This window comes from Hyperolius riggenbachi, chromosome 9, assembly GCF_040937935.1.
Source record: "Hyperolius riggenbachi isolate aHypRig1 chromosome 9, aHypRig1.pri, whole genome shotgun sequence".
Classification (NCBI taxonomy): Eukaryota; Metazoa; Chordata; class Amphibia; order Anura; family Hyperoliidae; genus Hyperolius; species Hyperolius riggenbachi.
This window is the reverse complement of record NC_090654.1, coordinates 123,580,422-123,603,878: the sequence shown is the minus strand read 5'-3', so window position 1 is coordinate 123,603,878 and position 23,457 is coordinate 123,580,422. Positions and strand designations below refer to the sequence as shown.

The 23,457-nt window shown below is 44.3% G+C and overlaps 1 protein-coding gene across 1 annotated transcript in view; it reads left to right on the top strand.

Annotated features, from left to right (window-relative positions):
* Positions 1 to 226: 226 nt before the first annotated feature.
* The window catches only part of ARHGAP5 (Rho GTPase activating protein 5), a 162,832-nt gene continuing 139,601 nt past the window's right edge, over positions 227 to 23,457 (top strand). The window contains exon 1 of the mRNA XM_068253457.1: positions 227 to 526. The gene's annotated coding sequence lies outside the window, so the exon portion shown is untranslated. The remainder of the gene's footprint in view (positions 527 to 23,457) is intronic.

Below are 23,457 nucleotides of genomic sequence, written 5' to 3'. Positions count from 1 at the left end.
GTACTGCGCTAATAGGAAAAAGACTACATAACCCAGAATGCCCTGAGGTAAGGATACATGGACCAGGGACAGGAGGAAGGCGGGGCCGGGAAAGCTCTGAGGCGGGGCCGGGAGAGCTGTGGAATGGGGGCTTGGCATTGAAGGATAGAGGAGGGACGTAGTCTGCAGAAAGATGGGTGGAGCAGCGCTAGGGGTGAGGACGAGGAGGCGTGGACTAGGAGACAGGGCGTGAACCTGCCTGTGACAGAGCCGGTGGGGATGACGTCTACTGACTGGAGGATTCTCCGGGAATGCGCGTGCCCGTGGCGGTGTGCGCGGTTCTTGCATCGGGCTGGAGTGCGCTGAGTGCAAGGCGCGTACCCCGAGCCGCCGCCATTACTGAATTGAGGAGAAGCTGTAGGAAGAGAGCTGAGGCTAGTGAAGAGACGAGGGGAGCGAGCCCCGGGTGAGGGAGGATACCGGGATTGAGTGGAGGCGGCATTTGGATGTGCGGAGAGCCGTAAAGCAGGATGTGGCCCAGAGACAGGTGAGGACTAAACGGGGCCCGGAGGGGGGTGGAGGGGTCCGGAGGAGGCAGGCCGAGATTGTCAGCACTCATCAGCAGAGGAGAGGCTTCCTTCATCCTGGAGGAGTCGCAGCGAGCTGCTCAAGTGGTCCCGAGCTGTGGCTGGCGAAGTGGCTTCCTCCTCCTCTTCTGTGACCTGCCTGGACTCATTACTAGCTGCACTCTACACTTCCAGCCACACAGCACATCTCTGCCTGGAAGGGTCATTAGTGTCCAACTAAAGCCTGGATATCCCTTCTACACAGCCTGCTCAGATAGTCACTGATCATTGTCTAGCCCCAGCCCAGAGAGCCCTACCGTACTTCTTTCTCACCCTAGAGAGAACCCTCACCTCACCAACCAGCAGTGCATAGTGCAATCCTTTCCCAAACAGTATCAGCGTAGAAAGAGATGTATCATCGTCCAGCACTAGCCCAGTAAGCCACTGCCCTTCCCAACTAGCAGTAGCTCTGGAAAAAAAACTGTTCTTCTAGAGCAGATTGGAGAACCTTCCATTTCTCTAACCAGCAGCAGCTTATCGATTCCTCCTCCTTTCCAGCCACTGGTACCCTATAGATATAGAGCCACTGTTCTTTACAGCCAGTGTCACCTAGGGAGACACTGTTCTTTGCAATTAGGGTGAACATAGTGAGCCACTGTTCTTCACAGCCAGTGTCACTCGAGGGAGCCACTGGATTTCTTACCTAGCGCCATCCTAGAGGGTCACTTTGCTTTTCAGTCTGCATAAACCTAGGGAGCCACCGTTGTTCTCTGTCATTCTTCTAGGCCGAAATCAACCTAGAGAACCGCTGTTCTTCCCATCCCATTCTTCCCACTTTTATTATTTAGCTTCATTCTAGAGAGCCACTGTTCTTCGTGGTGTTCGCCATCCCAGAGATCCACTATTTTTCTTCATCAGCCACTGTTCTTCCTGGTCTTCGCCATCCCAGAGATCCACTACTGTATTTTTCTTCATCAGAACCATGCTGGAGAGCCACTTTATTTACCAATAAGTACCAGCTCAGAAAGACACTGCCCTCCACCACCACCAACCTAGAGACTCACACTGCTTCTCAGCCAACTTTGCTGACCTGCTTAGGTTGGAGACATTGGTGCCTTTTCCATATTGTCACCGCAGACAAGAATCTTTCTTCTGACTTGATAGATGGCTCCTATATTTAGATATACTGTAGAAGATTTTCTTCACCACGTGTGAAGATTTCTGTGAAGCTTTTGTCAGACTAAAATAATAAAAATTTACAGTTAACCCATACGTTTTATTAAGTGTTTATAGTTGAGGAAATGGCCAACATATTAATTATGGTAGTATAGTGCTAGTCATTGCATCCCTTTCATTCCCATCTCAAGTGTTCTGGTAGTTCCATTTTGAAATATGCCATTGGTTCCTTTTGTTGCATTTTGTGTTTTGGGTGTATTGCCTCATTTTGGGGAACACTATTGATGGTGAAATGCTCAAATACTAAAGAATGGAGAAAGGTGGAGTTAACACATAAGCCATCCCTTGATGCTTGCAGAAAAGTGCAAAGTGAAAGAGCTCAGTGCACTGTACTAAATCTATCTATTCTTCATAGAGGAAGTGAGTGCACCCTAAGGGTACGTGGCTACTGGATATGTTTCTGGCTGCACCAAGCTTTATTCTAGCTCAAACAATAAAGTACCGTATGTGAAATATCACCCATTACATGGTCACAGATGTATATGCTGGTGTCTGGCAACTGCAAAACAATTGCTGCAGCAACGACAGAAATAACACACACCTTGGAGGGCATCAGTTTTAGGCATGAGACTAAACGGCTTGCTAATCCCCTTTGCTGCCAGATGGCTCTGCAACTCATTGTACTGCAATTCATTGCAGGTCTGTCTGACAGTAAAGGAATTAAGCAGAATTTAACCTTTGTGGGACATAAACCTTTTCTTGGTTGTGTTGTATAACTGCTTTTATAGAGACTGCAGAATATCTTTAACATGTATGCTTTATCAGCCGGAACAATACAGAAATGCCCAAGTATTGCATGATGGGCATTTTAATGGAATGCCCTAAAAGAATAAAACTGCATCTCCAGGGAAGAGAAAGTAGATTTATTTTTTTCCTATATTTTAAACGCAGAAGGATCAGGTTTTCTTTTTTGTCACATGGCTAGGTTAGTTTACCTAATACTGACTGAATGATTTTCTATTTAATGCCCAGGAGAATATAACAGTTGCTTGAACCTCTTGAATTTGCTTGAACTTCTTAAAATGTGCTTGAACTCTAGTTTGCATACCTGCTTGTTTAGAACACACACACACACACACACACACACACACACACACACACACACACACACACACACACACACACACACACACACACACACACACACACACACACACACACACACACACACACACACACGAAAATGTTTTTTTCTTTTTTTTTCTCTCTCTAAGAAATCAGTGTAACATTGCTTCATAAGTCAGGTATTTTATACATTGATAAAATGTACATTTTTGTTTTAATTTGCAGTAATTGTTTTTATCTTGTCAAGAAGGTAAAATTTCAATTGAAGTGAAACCTTGAAAACTTTACACTAACGTACAGCAGGTTATCAATTGGTCAAAGTTGTGCCAAGAGGGGATTTGTTAATTGAAGTTTCACATGAACTAAACCATGTTTCCCTATGGAAACCTTAGTAACTGCCATATGCCTATTTTGACTATAGGAGTGGGCGGAAAATGAACCTTTCTGTGCTTTTGTCAGTACAGGGCAATGTTCTGTGGGAATGTAACTGAAATTTGGCATAATTCGGAACCAGGGCTGTGGAGTCGGAGTCGGGGCAATTTTGGGTACCCGGAGTCGGAGTTGTTGATTTCATAAACGTCGGAGTCGGATGATTTTTGTACAAAATCCACAGCCCTGTTAAGTATTAGACTGAGTTGGAGTCAAGGAGTCGGGGCAATTTTGGGTACCCGGAGTCGGAGTTGTGGTTTCAGAAACTGAGTCGGAGTCAGAAGATTTTTGTACCGACTCCACAGCCCTGTTCGGAACAATAATTTCCTATTTACATTTTATGAGAACTTCTTCTTTCACTAGGTTACACGTGACTAAATATTTGTATAAATATGCATTTATGTTTCTGCTAACAGTTTATGTAGCGCTTTATGTGCTTATTGAACTTGGATATACCACATAGCCCTGTGCATGCAAGATCTAGGCTGGGAAATAAGATCATCCATGCTTTATTGGTACTTGCGTTGACTGAATTGTGTCTACCAATATAGGTTACGTTGCAGATCGGATTGTACCAAGTAGTCTTGTAATTTGCAGCCAGCAGAGGTCCTAACTGCTGATCAGATCTCTTTAGGGTACCAAATCTCGGTGATTCTTCACAAAAAAAAGTAAATCTTTGTGCAACCCAAAAAGATGGAAGGCTATGCAACATTTAAAAATTAAAAATAAAACCTAATTTGACACCTTACAGCTGCTAAGGTTTATGGGCAACAGATCAGTAAATATTTGGGTATAAGTAGGGTATACCAAACACATGCAGAGAAATCCTCTTTCAAACTTAAATTTTTTACTTTCACGTTTTTCCTGTGACGTTGAAGCGCATTAGAACTTGCAGAACTGACACGTATTGTGTTTTCGGTGGTCTTTCTGGGAGCAGCCGAGCACTATAGTCGGTGGCCTGATCGCACCTGGGGCTGACCCACCACCCCACTTTGTATTTGGACGTATTGTATTGGACACTGTTTAACGCACTGTCACTTGGTGTGTTTAATAGTCTATGAAAAATTCACACCTCATTAGTTGCGATGCAACTGATTCTGTTGTTACAATGCAGAACATGCAGTGTTGTAGAATTACACAAGTTGGCACATACAATGTTTGTCAATGAAGTGCACATTGGTCATTTGCTTTTATTTTGCCTCCTTTTATCACATGCTTATGTTATTTTTGGTTGTTAAATGCAGGATTATAACGCAATGCAAGTCAATGAACTTCCTCATATCTAATACATTTTCCTGCCAGCCCATCTGCAGGTGGGGGGTTCAGGGTGACAGACTGTGAGCAGGGCTGATGAGGGTCCAGAGTGATGGGGTGAGGGTGATAATGCACAGGGCTGATGTCAGACTGCCGGTAGGACTGATGTGGGACAGAGTGACAGACTGCTGATGGGACCAGGGCAAAAGACTGCAGACAGGGCTGAGGGAAGCCAAGGTGATAGATGGACTGGTGGGTTGGATCAGGACTGGTAGAGGACAGGTCTTACGGCAGGGCTGAACTAAGTACCGAGGAGGAAACAAATCGGAGTTATACCTTTCCAAGGTTTAAATAAACACAAACAACTGGATCCGTATGAGTGCTTTCCAGGCATGTGCCCAGCAGCACGTATAATATTGAGACCTGAGGACTCATGCACGCTATTTACATCCTTAAATGCATGCGATATGCCCAAAAATGCACACGGCCATAAGTTAAAATAGTTCAAATTAGTCCCATATAAAAAAATGAATAGGTTAGAGTATGGGCACCTTTAGACTAAAGAGTTTAAGTGCATCCCCGGGATCCCTTTAGATGTGCATACATGCTCACTAGAGGGAATAGATATGCACATCTAGAGAGATGAAGAAAAACCTTTTTAAATGTCTCTCTTTTTCCTGCTCCGTCCTTCCCAAATCCATACTGCCAGTGCATCGGATCAAATGGGGTGAGAAGCAGTACCGTATGGCTCTTCCTATTGGCTGTCTGCTACATCTTTCAACTGATCTGCATAAAGATTGCAAGTTACCAACTGATCAGATCTGTAAATATCGAAACTTTTACTTGTATTGCTGAATGCTTTAATCTCTGTGAATTGACATTGAGGCATTTACAGCCCCCCCCCCCCCCCTGTCAGTAATTTACCTTGTGCCACTTCCACAGCCAGCAGCGATCTGCACCTGCGCAATAGTGCTGCGCAGGTGTAGTACGCTCGCGGCGGCGGAGTGTGTGCATGCACACTACGCCCAACTGGCTCAAATACCTGGACCCATAGCAGAAGATCTAGGTGGCGGAGGAGGACAGCGAGGGACTGATTAGCCTGAAGGGGGCTGGAGGAAGCCCCAGGTATGTATAAAACTTTAATTTCATCTGTCTCAGGTTTACTTTAAATTACACAGTAGTACTATACTCTACATATGCTCTCCCCACAGAGCTGCAGGGAATCCACTGAGAATGTTGTGCACATTGAACACAGAGGTGTTGTCTATCACCCATAAACCTGGTTCAGATTGTACATGAAGAATGTGTAATAGAGGAAGAATCGCCTCATTCTCCTGCAGAGTACCTGCACATCACTCTTACATTGAGGCATCCAAACTATGAATTAACACACGTGAAAGTATAGTACATAACCAAAAAGTGTGAAACAACTGAAAATTTCATATTCTAGGTTCTTCAAAGTAGCCACCTTTAGCTTTGATTACTGCTTTGCACACGTTTGGCATTCTCTTGATGAGCTTCAAGAGGTAGTCACCTGAAATGGTTTTCACTTCACAGGTGTGCCCTGTCAGTTTTAATAAGTGGGATTCCTTGCCTTTTATAAATGGGGTTGGGACCATCAGTTGCGTTGTGGAGAAGTCAGGTGGATACACAGCTGATAGTCTACTGAATAGACTGTTAGAATTTTGTATTATGGCAAGAAAAAAGCAGCTAAGTAAAGAAAAACGAGTGACCATCATTACTTTAAGAAATGAAGGTCAGTCAGTCTGAAAAATTGGGAAAACTTTAAAAGTGTCCCCAAGTGCAGTCTTAAAAACCATCAAACGCTAAAAAGAAACTGGCTCACATGCAGACCGCCCCAGGAAAGGAAGACCAAGAGTCACCTCTGCTGCGGAGGATAAGTTCATCTGAGTCGCCAGCCTCAGAAATTACAGGTTAACAGCTCAGGTTAGAGACCAGGTCAATGCCACACAGAGTTCTAGCAGCAGACACCTCTCTAGAACAACTGTTAAGAGGAGACTGTGTGAATCAGGCTTTCATGGTAGAATATCTGCTAGGAAACCACTGCTAAGGACAGGCAACAAGCAGAAGAGACTTGTTTGGGCTAAAGAGCACAAGGAATGGACATTACACCAGTGGAAATCTGTGCTTTGGTCTGATGAGTCCAAATTTGAGATTTTTGGTTCCAACCACTGTCTTTGTGCGATGCAGAAAAGGTGAACTGATGGACTCTACATGCCTGGTTCCCACCATGAAGCATGGAGGAGGAGGTGGGGTGGTGCTTTGCTGGTGACACTGTTAGGGATTTATTCAAAATTGAAGGCATACTGAACCAGCATTGCTACCACAGCATCTTGCAGCGGCATGCTATTCCATCCGGTTTGCGTTTAGTTGGACCATCATTTATTTTTCAACAGAACAATGACTCTAAGCACACCTCCAGGCTGTGTCGCTTTACATTCACTTTAATATACTTTCAGTTACTGTATTTCAACATTTAATACAGAGTTAATGGTATGTATATACAGTAGAGTGATGTATAGTTCTGTATTAGCAAGGCCTGTTTTTAACATTGTCTCAAGCAACCAGAAAGCACACTTATCCAGCTATATCCCTGTCTGTGCTGGATAACAGAGACTCTACTCACTGTTTAGAGACTCTGTAACATGAAAAAGATCCCCTGGGGGGTACTCACCTCGGGTGGGGGAAGCCTCCGGATCCTAATGAGGCTTCCCACGCCGTCCTCTGTCCCACGGGGGTCTCGCTGCAGCCCTCTAAACAGCCGGAGACAGGCCCGACTGTAATTTCAATATTTACCTTTGCTGGCTCCAGCGGGGGCACTGTGGCTGCTTTCCTCTCCGAACTACACGGAAATACCCGATCTCAGTCGGGTCCGCTCTACTGCGCAGGCGCCGGAAACTTGCGCCTGCGCAGTAGAGCAGACCCGACGGCGATCGGGTATTTTCGTGTAGTTCGGAGCCGTCAGAGCGCCTGCGCAGGAGCCAGGAAGGTAAATATTACGTCACGGCTGCACGGAGGGCTGCAGCGAGACCCCCGTGGGACAGAGGACGGCGTGGGAAGCCTCATTAGGATCCGGAGGCTTCCCCCACCCGAGGTGAGTACCCCCCAGGGGATTTTTTGAGGTTACAGATCCTCTTTAAAGTAAACCTTAAGCCTAAAAAAAGAGTTTTACTCACCTGGGGCTTCCCTCAGCCCCCTGCAGCTGATCTGTGCCCACGTAGAGTCGCTCCGATCCGCCTGTCCCAGCCGGCGGCTACTTCTGGTTTCGCTGTCACCGGCCGTCAGGCTGAGAACGCGAGTGATTCTTCTGGACCCGCCGGCGGCTATTTCCGGTTTCGTCGCCGGCGGGTCGGGAGTGATTCTTCGCGTTCCCAGCCACAATATCGCCCCCTATGCTGCTATTGCGGCAAGGTGTTGCTGGATGAATTAAGAGACAACCTGCTTGAGCTGCTCTGAGTAGTTGTAAGTTCAGTAGCATAATACTGATAATTAGGCATTAAGGTTAAACCATTTGCAATTAGCAGCTATATTTTTTTTTTACACATTGTCACTTCCACTTCCTCAGCTTTGACAACATAATAAACTACTGATGTAAAATGGTGATGGATAGGAAAGTAAACAGTGCGGGGGGGGGGGGGGGGGGGGTGATTCCAGGGAGACGTGACTTTCTGCAAAGGTGCACTGAGGGAAATAAGGGCATTCATGCCTTTTCGATCTTTGTATCTGTAGGCAGAAAGCTGGTTATCTGTAACACTGTCCTAATGTTTCATTTTGGAGATCCCATGCCTGCTGGCTATCCAGTAACGAGCCTTTTTGTTTTGCGTAATGTATTGACCAGCTTAGCTTCCTATTCTTCACATTGATTACCATACTTAGAGTAATACAAATTTTATAAATTGTTTAATCAAAAACTACAGGCCCTTCTCTCCCTTGTAATAAACTGCCAGTTGCTGTTTATTGCAGATCTCTTGTGCGTTTTCTAGACATTAACCACTTTACCCCCAGCCGTACGGATTTCTTAGTCCCTTTTTCCACCGTTACCACCAAGGGACGGAGAAATCCGTACCTGACGCCGCTCCCGCCGCTGTCTGCGCGCCCGCTCGCCTGGAGATCAATGAACGGGAAAAACCTTTCCTGTTCATTGATCTAAGCACCCGGCAATGATCAGCTGCTTCTACGAGAAGCAGCGCGATCATTGTGAAAAAAAAAGTTGCCCAGCCTCCCTGAACTTCCTGCAAGCGTACTTCCTGTACGCTTGCAGGTCGCCTAAACAAAAACTCACTGTGGCCAAATAGTAAAACTACACCCTAAAGCATTTTTCGTATACAAATACATTAGCTATATATTAAAAATTAACTCATTACCTCCCACACTCCCCAATTTATTTTTTTTTGTAATTAAAAAAAAATTCAAATAGTTTACCTTAGGGACTGAACTTTTTAAATATTTGTCAAGAGGGTATATCACTGTTTATAAACTATGGGCTTGTAATTAGGGATGGACGCAAAACTGAAAAAAATGCACCTTTATTTCCAAATAAAATATTGGCGCCAAACATTGTGATAGGGACATAATTTAAACGGTTTTATAACCAGGACAAATGGGCAAATTTCATGGGTTTTAATTACAGTAGCATGCATTATTTAAAAACTATAAAGACCGAAAACTGAAAAATAATTTTTTCCCACAGTTTTTCCTATTTTCCCCATTAAAACACATTTAGAATAAAATAATTCTTGGCATAATGTCCCACCTAAAGAAAGCCTAATTGGTGGCGAAAAAAACAAGATATAGTTCATTTCATTGTGATAAGTAATGATAAAGTTATAGACGAATGAATGGAAGGAGCGCTGAAAGGTGAAAATTGCTCTGGTGCTCAAGGGTTAAAACCCCTCAGTGGTGAAGTGGAAAAATACTGTCAGTAAATAGTCTGTATACAGGTCAGAGGTTACTTCTTATGATAGGTACACACGATACAATTTTCTTGCATATTTACCTGCCAGATCAATTTTTTCCAACATGTCCACTCTGAATTTCGATCGATTTTCATAGTGAATGGAAATCATTAGGAAAATATATCTAATTCAGATCGGACATGTTGGAAAAAAAATCGATCTGGCAGGTAAATCTGCCAGAAAATTTTATCGCATGTACCTAGTATTACCCTTTCACTCTCTTTTTTACGGTAGACAAGCATGTTTTAACAACAACAACAACAACAAATAACATTTGTAAAGCGCTTTTCTCCCATGGGACTCAAAGCGCATAAGCATGGCTCCGACCATCGTGGTACAGAGGAAGAATTTTGTAAGTCTGGAAATGCCAGGCTAAACAGGTGGCTTTTCAGTCTGGATTTGAATAGCTCCAGGGATGGTGCTGTCTAACTGGGTGTGGCAGGGAGTTCCAAAGAGTAGGGGCAGCATGACAGAAGGCTCTATCTCCAGATTTTGAGGTGCACTCTGGGAGTGACCAAGTTTATAGAACTTGCTGATCTGAGGTTGTGAGGTGTGGTGCAGCTTCAGCAGGTCCTTCATGTATCCAGGGCCCAGATTGTGCAGGGATTTGAATGTCAGCAGTCCAATCTTGAAGAGTATTCTCCATTCTACTGGTAGCCAGTGCAGTGAGTGTAGGATCGGTGTAATGTGACAGTGGCGAGGCTGGTTTGTTAGCAATCTGGCAGCAGCATTCTGCACTAATTGCCGGAAACGCAGGCCCTTTTTGGGGAGGCCAGCATAAAGGGCATTGCAGTAGTCCAGCCGTGATGTGATGAAGGCATGGACTAGGGTTGGAAGATCCTCTGGGGGAATCGGATGTTTAATCTTTGCAACGTTCTTCAGATGAAAGTAGGAAGATTTAACTACAGATGAAATTTGGTTTCTGAAACTTAATTCACCATCGATTAGTACGCCAAGGCTGCGCACAAGGTTGGAGCTGTTTATGTCTGAATTCCCAATCCTGATTGGTGTTGCTTTAGGATAGAGCTGTTTTGATGGCGAGTGCTGGCTTTGGACAAACAGGACCTCAGTTTTGTCAGCATTCAGTTTCAACCAGTTATCATTCATCCATGCCTGTAGCTCAGCTAAGCAAGAGTTTATTTTTGGGGTAGGGTCTGTTCCTCCAGGTTTGAAGGACAGGTATAGCTGTGTGTCATCGGCGTAGCAATGGTAGGTCAGGCCATGACGTAGGCTCAGTGTACCGAGTGGCAACATGTAGATTGCAAACAGCAGAGGGGATAGGATTGATCCTTGTGGCACTCCAAATTGTAGAGGTGCAGGTTTGGACATTATAGGACCTAGGGATACTCTCTGTGTTCTGTCAGTCAGGAATGATCTGAACCACTGGAGTATTGATCCACTGATGCCACAGTACTCCTGCAGTCTGTTAAGCAGGATTTTGTGGTTAACTGTATCAAAAGCCGCTGAGAGATCCAACAGTATTATGATGGAGCATTCCCCTCTGTCCCTTGCCATGAGCAGATCATTGCATACTTGGATGAGGGCTGTTTCACAGCTGTGGTGTTTCTTAAAGCCAGACTGTAGAGGGTCCAGGATGTTGTTTACTGACAGCCTGGTTTCAAGTTGCAGATAGACAGCCTTTTCAATAACTTTACCCAAGAAGGGGAGGTTGGAGACAGGTCTGTAGCTACACTCTGCAATGCCAGATCGATAAATAAGACTGCAACTATGTTTTAAGGTTTTGGATATTTTTGTTTTGGCATGTGGCAAGAAAATACATAAACATTCAAAACCCCCAAGCAATGTATTTTCTGAAGTCAATGAGCCTGTAGATGTAAAATTTGGTGTAGTCAATCTTGTGTCAGAACATCACTGTGTCAAGATTTCTTGAATTATTATTACTAAAAATACACTTACAATACTATAAACTCTCCCGTCTTCCCAAAAAAATATAAAATGAGACTGTGCATAGTTAAAGAATAACAAATTTGTGCACTTTCATAATTATAAAAAGGGGGAATATGCAGAACCGTAAGCAGAAATTAACAAGAGGACATTTGCTTAAAGGGGAACTGAAGAGAGAGGTATATGGAGGCTGTCATGTTTATTTCCTTTTAATCAATACCAGTTGCCTGGCAGCCCTGCTGGTCTATTTCTCTGCAGTAGTATCTGATTAAAACCAGAAACAAGCATGCAGCTAGTCTTGTCAGATCAGACTTATAAGTCTGAACCACTGAAACACCTGATCTGCTGCATGCTTGTTCAGGGGCTATGGCTAATAGTATTAGAGGCAGAGGATGAGCAGGGCTGCCAGGCAACTGGTATTGTCTAAAAGGAAATAAACATGACAGCCTCCATATACCTCTCTCTTCAGTTCCCCTTTAAAGAATATCTGAGCCAAAGCTTGGGTACAAAATTAGATACTTAAAGAGAGAGAAAACTCGGGATCCTATTGAGGCCTCCCTCACTACTCCGTTGTCCCCTGTAAGCCAGAGCCGCAGGCCCGCCTGGCTACTGCGCAGCTACGCTAAAGGAAGAGGAGCTGCGGGGCCTCAATGTGAAGGGGAGCTGTGCTCAGCGATGAGGGACAACGGAGTAGTGAGGGAAGCTTCAGTAAATCTTGAGGTAAGGATCTGAATTTGATCCAGAGCTTCGGCTCGGGATTGCTTTAACTGGGACTTCTTCCTACCTCAAGTAGCACCACCTGTGTCGTCCAGGTCCCCTCTGTGCTGCTGTCAGCTACATGAAAGCATGGAAAGTTTATATGAACTGCGCATGTGCATACTGCTCCTAGCCATGGGAGCATTGTTGGGACCCACAATACAGTAATTGGGGTGACAGCAGCACAACAGAGGAGACCTGACAGGGCTATGCAGCTACGGACACTGGATATGTTGCTATGGCAATGCATGGCATGCACACTTGCTATTGTAGTGTCTGTGGCTGTCCGGGTACTGCCTGATTCCATCTGCAGGATTTCGTGCAGTTAACTTGCTGTAAAGGAAGCCGCTTCCCAAAAGTGACAAGTGCTCCTGCTCTTGCAGCTAATTACTTATGCATTGAGATAGGAATCTCTTGGCAGTATGTTTCCAGAGTTTTGTAACCGTGGTTGTAAGGAAGTGGCACTTTTGAGCTTCCTGTCAGTGTTTACGGTAATTGGTTACAGTTTGAGGTGCAAGAACAACTTTTAATGTCATATAAAAGATCCACTGACCTATATTCAGAGGCATTTGTGTTTTCACTTTTGTAAAAAAAAAAAAAAAAAAAAAAAAAAAAAAAAAAAATCTAATTTTATATTGTCCAGTGTTCTCCCCAGAATTTTTTTCCAGCCGGGTGGCATGAAAAAGTAGCCGGGTGGGAAATTAAAGTGAACCAGAGACATTGGGGGAAAGGTTTTATACATACCTGGGGCTTCCTCCAGCCCCATAAGCCTGGATCGCTCCCACGCCGCTGCCTGGATCTGCCGGTACCGGGTCCCGTCATTTCCGCAAGTCGGCCAGCGGACGCGGCCAATTGTCCACATCACAGGGGCTCTCCTCCATATACCTACGCGTGCAGCTGCAAACTGAGCAGCTGCATGCGTAAGGGTATGGCGGTAGCCCCTGTGCATGCAGACAATTGGTCGCGTCCGCCAGAAGTGACGGGGCCCGGTACCAGCGATACAAGAAGCGGAGGATTGCGGCGTGGGAGCGATCCAGGCTTATGGGGCTGGAGGAGGCCCCAGGTATGTATAAAACCTTTTTTCCTATTTTTCCCTATCCTTCCTCTCTGGTTCCCTTTACGGTCACCATGGGTGGGGAAGGAGGGTGATGTTGTCTGCTACTACTAGGTGAGAATGGAGAGGGAGGATCATGCTGGATGCTGCTTGCTGGGGAGAAGAGTAGGTGGAGCACGCTGGTTGTTACCTAGTGAGGTAGTCATGCTAAGCCACTGCTGACAGGGGTAGAGGATTACACTAAATGATGCTAATGGAGAAAGAGGCATCTTGCACTGAGTGGTGCTGTTTTGATGGGCAATCAGATAAAGTGCTGCCAAAAGCCGGATTAATACCAGAAAGGGGCTGTGGACAGGGTGACTAATTTAGGGCCAAAACCACACATCCCCACAGACTGTTTTATCTCCTTCAAAAAGTCTCACAATAATTTTGGCTGACATAGTAGTAGTAAACCCAGTGTAGACATGCGTGTTGCTTGTCTATGCTAAACAGCATGCACTACAAAGAAACATGAAAGTGCTTGGGGGTTTCTGCTGTGGCTTCTACCCTTAAACAAAATCAAGTACTGGTAAGCAGACATACATACTGTATACAGGAAATACAGTATATAGAGGACAGAGGGGGATTGAGTAGAAAAAGGTGAATACAAAACTGAAGGGAAGAGGAATAGGTGTGAGTCTGGGAGGGAGATAGATTGTCTTTGTGTGAAAAGAACTGGGAAAGGGGAAAGAAAAAAAGAGGGAGAAAGTGTGTGAGGGAGACAGAGGGAAATGTGTAAGAGGGAGAGGGAGAAACAGACTAAGGGCTGGTTCAGATGGACGTTTGGAGGCGTTGCGTTCGTTGGCGTCGCGTTTAGCAGCGTTCGTGTGCGTTTGGATGCGGTCGCGTTTTTTCTTCCCCTAGGGGGACATTAGCCGTCGCGGTTAACCTCCCCTGAAAGCTACATGTAGCTTCCAGGGGCTCCTTGAACGCCAGGGAAAATCGGGACCCAAACGCCGCGTTTGTGTAAACGCGCTTGAAAGCTTGGTACAAACGCTCCCATTCACTTGAATGGGAGCGTTTAACACCAAGCCCTGAACGCTGGCTGTAAACGCTCTGCAAACGTCCGTCTGAACCAGCCCTTATGCAGGAAGTCTGCAGACTGATGTTCAGGACAGCTAGCTATGTAAAGTGTCCGGCAGAGCAGTGGGGGAAGGGAAGCAGTAGTGGCTGTAAAGTTTTCTAATACCTGTCTTGAGAGACGGCAGCTGAGTCACAAGGATTCCTTTGCTGGGGACCATTACTGATTTCAGATAACCATCTGCCCTGCTGTTGCTCTCCCCGGCATGAACGAGCGCTGCTCCACGCTGGACTCTATGTGCTCTGAGCTCTGATCGGGGGAGGCTGGAGCACGTGCTGAGAAAATTCCTGCATGATGGGAAGACAGGAGAGCTCGTACTCTGCACTAGTACTCGGGCAGATCAGTGACTCAGAGGGAATACAGTAAGCCCACGTTCTCTCGGCTCTTTCTCTGTGTGCCCCGACCTCTTCAAAGCTCCCGCGGTCTGGCTTGTAATGTTAGGAGCTGAGGAGGAGGGCGGAGATTGTGTCAGAGTGACAGCGGCCAGCTCCAATGCCACAGCCACTGCGCACTTGTGCTGGATGAGTGTGGAGGACTCAGAGGACGGCAAATATGATTAGTGATCACAGCAGCCGGGCGGGGCCTGACCACCAGCCGGGCGCTCCGCCCAGTTAAAAGGCTCTGGGGAGAACACTGTTGTCAATATTTTATTTATTTTGTATGCTACATAAGAATGGATAGGTCAACATAATTAAACTTTTTCAAATAAATATTTTTGTAGTGGCCTAGAGAGAGAGTGAGCTTGGTTTAAGGTAATTCTTGTGGTAAATAACATAGCTCTCACTGTAATATATAAAAAGAAAATTACTTCATACTGTTTCATTTAGACGTCTCCAACGTTTTGCAGTTCTGTGTATTTGGTGATAAGGGGTTATGTGGTTTCTAAGCAAATTGCCCATAAGATTGCTATATTAAGCTGCAATATGTTGAGTAAATTCTATACTTCATAACTGCACAGTAGAACTGAACTGGTATCTGTAGTCATCAGGCATATAAACACACAGGCTAAGTAAGCATAGCTGCAGTAGGCTAGTATGAGATAGTATGCAGAAAACATGACTCGTTTCTGCACATGGATTTCATTCCCAAAGTATGTGTGAGGGCTTATGTGTTTGTAGGTAGTAAAAATTCATGTGCTTGGAACCCACAAATTCGTGCATTTTCAGTCATGTAAATGTGTACATTGAGAATTAAGGGTTTGTTTTTTTAACACTGATGGGTTGCAGGTGTCTAAATAAAATTGTATTATGAAAGAAAACATGAATAAACACACATCTTAGGACTGGGCCCGTTTCCACTTGTGACGCAAGCGTCTGCAAGACGCACGGCGTCACTTCCTGGTGTGCGGATACTGAGACAAATCCCATCAGCTGTGCTATGGGATTTGCGCCTTCCGCACCATTTTGGCTTAAAGGTCAGCCAAATCTTCGGCCAGCGTTGCCATTATACCCTTTGGCAGAGTTTCTCAGCGAGACTGCCTGCGGGGAAACTCTGCGGATTCAGTGGAAACGGGCTCTAAAGTGGAATGAAATTCAGCCTTTCCTTCTCACTCTAAATAAGTATTTACAGCATAAAATCTATTGCCACCTACCCCCCCCCCCCCCCCAAAAAAAAAAAAAAATAATTGTAGCAGCATTCAAATAGTTAGGCACAGCACTTTGTTCTTCCTTATGGTGCCCATACTCGATTTCAATAAAAACGTTAGATTTTCCAGTTTATTTGATCTAAATGGTCGGATCAAATGAAAATTTCTCAAGAATTTGAACGATTATACCGTTTTCAGAAGAATCTGATCGAACCTGCTGGAAAAATCTTTATATTCGATCCAACAGAATAATCGAACTAATGATCTAAACAGAAAAAAATGAAAAATTGTACCATGTATGGCCATCTTTAGTCAGATACATTTTAGTATACAGCCAGGTGAGAAATGATCACTAGATAGATATGCAAGGGCAGCTTGCAGGACAAATAAACTGTACTTTGGGAACTTGTAGTTGTAAATAGTATTACCCAGGGTTGAGGAGTCGGGGCAATTTTTGGGTACTCTGGGTCGGGAGAAAATGCTCCGACTCCTAATGAATTTAAACTGTATTAAAATAGAAAATATGATAAAATGTTCTATTTCTCATATAATGGTCATCATAAATAATTTACATATACAGTAATAGCTGTGCTTAGTCCACAAAAATGAAATAAACCAATCAAAAAATAGTTACTTGTGCTGCTTCAATAAAGCAGTCCCCGTGTTTTAAAAGCCCTGATGTATAGCTGTGTCACTAATAGTGATGGTCAATGAGATGGAAATTAATTTTGCGTTTATGCAAATGTATGCACTTCCTTTGCTTATGACATTAAATTGATATGTTAAAATTTGGTTTGGTGACAACGAATTAAAGGGTACCTGAGATGGATGAAAAGGTGTGTGTGTGTTTTTTTTTTTCTTATACCTACCTGGGGCTTCTCCAGCCCCCTTCAGGCTAATCCAGTTGCTGTCCTCCCTCTGCCACCTGGACCTTCTGCTATGAGTCCCAGTAATTCAGCCAGTCAGCGCAGTCGGGCCGCATGCTGCTCCCACAGCCAGGAACATTCTGCACCTGCGCAATAGTGTTGCGCAGGTGTAGTACGGTCTCAGCGGCGGAGTGTGTGTCTGCGCACTACGCCCGACTGGCTCAAGTACTTGGACCCATAACAGAAGATCCAGGTGACGGAGGAGGACAGCAAGGGACTGATTAGCCTAAAGGGGGCTGGAGGAAGCCTCGTATGTATACAATTTTAATTTAATTTGTGTCGGGTTTACTTTTACACAGTAATACTATACTTTACATAGGCACTCCCCACAGAGCTGCATGGAATCCACTGAGAATGTTGTGCACATAGACAACACCTCTGTGTTCAATCACTCATAAACCTGGTTCAGATTGTACAGCCAGTTCAAAATATACCTTGTCTCCCAGAATGCTTGGGGGGGGGGGGTATTCCACACAATAGCGTAGGCTAATCCTCAGTGGGAGGACAGTGCTACATACCAATATATAACTATAGGAGGTGTTTCTGATACTGAAGCCAGGATATTTAACATAAGTGGGTATCCCGAGTTCATTTTACAAAAAATGGTCTGAAAAACAGTATCTAGTGAGCTGCAGATGTGTGGATGAAAACACATTGAGGCCTCTTGCACACTGCATGCATTTCAGATTCCGATTCCGCTTTTTAATCTGTTTTTACATCCGATTCCGATTCAGATTTTTAATCTTAACTGCATGCTGCGTTTTTTGATCCGTTTTTCTGTTGAATGTATTCAAGGAAAATCGGAATCGGAAACGGAATCGGAATCGGAAAACGGATTTGCAGTGTGCAGGGAGCCTGAGAGAGTGAACAGACTGGCTCAAGAAGATTGAAAATGGCTAAAAAAAAAAAATGTTATAACCGAGGTATGCAGAATACCATGACTGAACACACATGTTGAAGCTTGAAGCAAATTGCTACAGCAACAGACCACACCAGGTACCTTTCTTGTAAGCTTACAAGAGGAAGCGGAGGTTATAATTTGCACAAGTTTACTAAAATTGGACAATACTGATAGAAAAACGTTGCCTGCTCTAGTAAGTCTCAAATTCAGATAGTAGGGTGTAAACAACATGAAAGCATGGATCTATCCTGCGTTAACAGTTTTAGGATGGTGGTGGTGTAATAATGAGTGGGACTTTTTTTATGTTTGCATTTCTATGGTACCAATTGAGCATTCTTTACATGCCACAACAATAGATAAAGAATCCTGCACTTCAACTATGGCGATGGTTATTGCTGTCAGTGCTGCTCCAAATACTGGGTGGTGTCAGTGTCCTAAGTAAAAAATTAGAAGAGCAGCACTCCAATGGTGCATTAATCAAATGAATTGCTGTTAAGTTACACTTAGTGTGTAGAACAATCGCTTGTCAGGCCTGCCAGCGGGACCTTTCTCAGCCCCTGAGCTTGACCAGAGCTGCAGGAGTGATGGTTGTGTGGAGGGGCGTTCAGTGAGCGGAGCCTAGCAACGTTGATGCAGTCTGACGTCACTACGTGTTTTGGCACTAAACCGCACCTTCGTCAGAGGACCTTTTGCGGCAAAATACACAGTGACGTTGTGTGGCTTCCACGTCACCAGGCTCCGCCCACCGAAAGTCTCTCCACGCGTCCATAACTCCTCAGGGGCTGAGCGAGGACCCGCTGGCAGGCCTGACAAGTGATTTTTCTACACACTGATTGTAATGCAACTTAACACCAATTTCTTTACAGGCCACAGCCTACCTGAGTGGTGTTGTGGACCATGTACATCCCTTTCTGGATGGTCTAGACTGTAGAGGGCTTCCTGCTCCTCTTCTAACCTCCATTGCTGCCTGGGACCCTGTTCTTCCTGTGGCTGTACTCCGTCCAAGTTTCTCTGTACTGGGCATGCACGAATAAGCTCTGCGTGTACTGAGTAGAACGTAGTGCTCATGATTTCAAAGACTATATTTACTTCACGTGCGCTTTCATTGTTCAAGATACTTCCAGTATCTTGTTTTGTGGGTGAGTGTGCAGTGTGTCTGCTGATTTGGGTTGAATGATCCTGATATTAGAAAAGCTCTGTTTCCTGAAAGCCTACATTTCAAGTAGGGGGGAGAGAGTAATACAGGTAAATGAAAACCGGGTCTCTGAGAACTGTGACTTTTAAGTGTTGCTTTTCATAATGGCTATGGCTTTGACTGTTATTGGTAAAAAAAAATGCAACTACTATTACCTGTATATCCCTCACTGACAAAATCCAGGACAGATGATTACCTCACAGACAGAATGGCAAGTCCAGCTAATCGAAATAATCATTGAGATGTGTACTTGTACCTGAAGGCAAGTAAGGATAAAATTCCCCTGTAGAGGAAGCGCTCTGGATAATGCTCCCCCCCCCCACCACCACCCGCAAGCGTTTCAGCGCTGGGACCTTATTAACCCTTTTAGACCAGGGCTTGTCAAATATGTTAACATGGCCACGATACCTTCCGTGTATGAGCGCAAGTGCAAGGCAGCTTCTTCAGTAGCATAAAATGCTCGTCCATTTTTCCTTTCAAGCAAAGGGCTTTCACAGTAGCATGAGCAGCTCTGTGCTTCTGTTCAGATGGGCCCATCAGTGCACCTGTGCTCATTCATGAATAGTAGCGTGGCCACGAATAAGAGGATCCCCAGAGGCTTACCTCCACTGTGGTATCTACCTACTTTTTTTTTTTTTTTTTTCACAGATTTGCTTAATAATCTTAACTTGCATGCAGATAGTATGCAGCTTCGAACATGGCAGAACAAACAAGATGGTCATAAAATGCATTAGATTGACTTATTTCCAAGCTGCATGTAATGAGTATTAACATTTTCATGGAAAAATTGACTCTCTCTACCAGTCATAGCCAGTGTTAATTATATGTGACTCTATGATGTATACTAGTTAAACCTATTTCAAAAACAGCTGGCACTTAAATCAGTTTAAGGCCTCTTCCACATCATGAGGTGCTGATGGCCGTGCAGCCACAACGCGTACGATCGCATGTCATCTGCACCGCTACGTGCTGCACTGCTGATCCCATTCACTACAGTGAATGGGTCCGCTGCGCTTGCTGACAGAATGCATGCAGCTGTACGATAGCGCACTGCTGCGCAGCACATATGATGTAAATGTTAGGAGGGCTGTCTATGCCCTTCTGCCGTTCTTGCGTGTCGCACGTCATACACGCTTCCAAATTCACATGGAAGCGCGTCATGATGTGAACAAGGTCTCATTCTTGGTGATCTTAGTTTGCAGCCATTTTAAGTCAATGCCTAAGTTGCACTTTTGCGTTTCTTTCAAGTAAACTAACACTGCATACACATGTCAAATTACTGTTGCCCGCTGGGTCAGGGAATTCTGTACAGATGCATCACTAGCCTAGAGGCTAGCAAAACTTTTGTTCCTATCAGGGCTGTGGAGTCGGAGTTGGGGCAATTTTGGGTACCTGGAGTCGGTGGTTTCCTAAACTGAGGCGTCTGAATTGGAGTAAGTTGATTTTTGTACCGACTGCACAGCCCTGGTTTCTATGGAGCAAGGAGGAGGGATGATTTACGATGCACACCAGAGCAGCTAGCGGCAGGCACATGAGTAGGAGAACAATGTGCTTGGAGGCCGTTAAGGAGTTGGGCATCACCAAACATCCCCCACTCCTTGCCAATAACATAGCTGAAACTTGATGCCCTAATTAGTCAGTTGGCTCCACCATAGCAAAAAAAATTACATTGTGGTCTATGATGGTGCCTGATTTACAGGGTATTTTTTTTTACTTTTTAAATTTACTGAAGCAAGTAATTTGACTTGGTCACACGTTTGTCAGATTTAGAACCAGGGCTGTGGATTCAGAATTGGATTCGGAGTCGAGGAGTGGGAGTCGGGGCAATTTTGGGCACCCGGAGTCGGAGTCATTGATTTCATAAACTGAGGAGTCGGATGATTTTTGTACAAAATCCAAAGCCCTGTTAAGTATTAGACTAAGGAGTTGGGAGTCGAGGAGTCTGAATCGGGGCCATTTTGGGTACCCGGAGTTGGAGTCGGAGTTGTGGTTTCATGAACTCAGGAGTCTGAGTTGGAGTCGGAAGATTTTTGTACCGACTCCACAGCCCTGTTTAGAACCTTGTCTCTGTCAATATGTAACCTAATTGCTGCAGCAATTTTATCACTTTTTTTTTTTTTTTTAAATACAAAGCGAGTATATTAGTCCCTTTGTGTTGCTGTGCACATACTATGTCATCCGTTGGTTGCTCTTATTTGTGCATTTTCCCCTTTTTTTTTTTTTTTTTTTGCCTTTTAATAACCGTGCTGACTTTAAGTGTACATTAAAGTGAACCTGAGGTGAAAATAAACTAAGATAAACAATTGGACCTTTCCTCCTACTTCTAAAAAGGTTTTTTTTTTCCTTTTGTAAAATATGCTATGTTATTTTTCTATTTAAACATTTACAAAGTAGATTGAGTGTTTTGTTTCTGCTCAATTGCTGTCTATTAATAGTACCAGAGTTAAAATACAAAAAAATATACTCACTGATTTTCTTTCCTGTTTTTTCTCTAGACACCATATATGTTATGCTTTGTTTGGGCTCACTGTTACTGTTTACTGCCTCCTTTGTTTTTGGTGACTTACATTTTAAAGAATTATTCATTCTTTAAATCTTCTTTTTCTTCTCCCATCCCCCGAACTCTTTCTCTCCTATCCTTGACATTGCTTCCCCGCCTCCCCCCTTATCCTTTGCTGTTACCTTTTCCTCTTCATGATCTCCTACTGCCTTCAACACCCCTTACCGTTCATTCCCCACACTCTCTCTCTGCCTCAGACCTTCATGGATCTTTTATTTGAAAAGTTATTTTCATACATTTCAACATAACACAGTTCCAAGTAATGAGCTTGGCTGTTTTGGACATTTACCAGATTGGGTGTATGTGGGCTTTAATACTGATGAACAGGAAACTAGATCATGTGACCTTGTGTTTTTTTTTTCTTGGGGGGGGGGGGGGTAATTTTAATTTTGTAAAGGAGCACGGTTTCGGCAAACTTAGTGGATTTTTCAGTGGAGTAATCTGCTTGTATACTTATTTGCAACACCTTTAGTAAATGTAATTGCTTCCAAACACTTTGCTATCAGTCTTTCACTTGCGTACAAGAGAAATCGCCGCCGGGTGACTTGGGTGCAGTATGCAGCCAAAATATGGCTTATCCTGCTCCTGCACAAGTCCCGGTGGCTTTAATTACTATTCCCCCTCCAGGTCCATGTGGATGGTGGGGAATGATGTAATTCGACTTCCAGCTATTGCTGGATTTTGCATCAACTCGTAAATATTTGCATTTCATTGATCATCCCTAGTGTGCAGTTTGCAATTTTTTTTGATGTGAAGATTCCCTGACTCCATCTTTGCCACTCTGTTGTGCTTTCTCCTCTCTCGTTTCTTCTGTTTCACCAACAGGGTCAGGCTCAAACTTGGCGGGTGACGCAAATTGTGCTTGTGCAGGCAATTTAAGGAGTTCAAGTCAGCTAAATTGAAGAAATTTTAAAACTTTGCAATCTATAGCTCTTTACTGAAAACATTGAATTGTCTCAACTAAACATGGAGTTTCTCTTTAAAGCAGTAAGCTTCACTCTGACTGAGAGACAGGTGACCATAATAATTGCCTGAGAGGAAGTGGTAGCTGGGTGTGTAAGCCCATGACACATGCCAGTGCTATGAAATGAGACTTATGGGTGTGCTGCTTACCGTATGGTTTACTGTTGTCATGGTTGCAGGGAAGCCTAGTCTGAATCATTTGGTATGTCTAGAAAATCGTAATTGGCTGCATATTGAAATGAAAACAGTTAATAAAAACTGATCACAAAATGACTTGTATTAATTATGTGTTTTTGCTAATGTTTAGTTGTCACTGCCTTGTTTAACTGCCGTAGTGTGCAGTGCTTCATTTGCTTTACACCAGACATAATAGAAGTAGTGTTGTCTGAAGGCTTCCACTTTTGACTCATCAGTCTATAAACATTATCCCAAAAGGCTTGACGTGAGGCAGGGTTTTTACAAATTCCTCAATCGTGTGATCACAGTAAATATACTACATTAGTATCCTCGAACAGCCAATCAGATTTGTTTATTTGATTTGAATGGAAAAATGTAAACTGCTTCCATTCTCACGTTGTTGATGCCAAGCTCGCAAACTTGGTCATTGAGACCAGCCAGACTCTGCAGTGACTGTAAGGGTGCATACTCTTCTCCAGGGCTGTGGAACTGAGGAGTCGGAGCAATTTTGGGTACCTGAAGTCGGATGATTTTTGTACCGACTCCACAACCCTGCACACCTCTTGACTTTAGTTGCCTTGGGCATCAGGACCTGGGCCCCTTGGGCGACATGGCTGGCCGGCTCGACGTGTGTCAGCTGTGTAGCTGACATGGTCTGTAGCAAAGGGTTGGTGGAGGGAGGGGGAGGGGGGTTATGGAGAGGAATGATTGAGCGACTCGTGCATGATGTCACACGGGGGAGCGGTGCAGACAATGCAGTTGGCTGTTTTTTTTTGGGGGGGGGGGGGGGATTATGTCCGGCGGATCGCT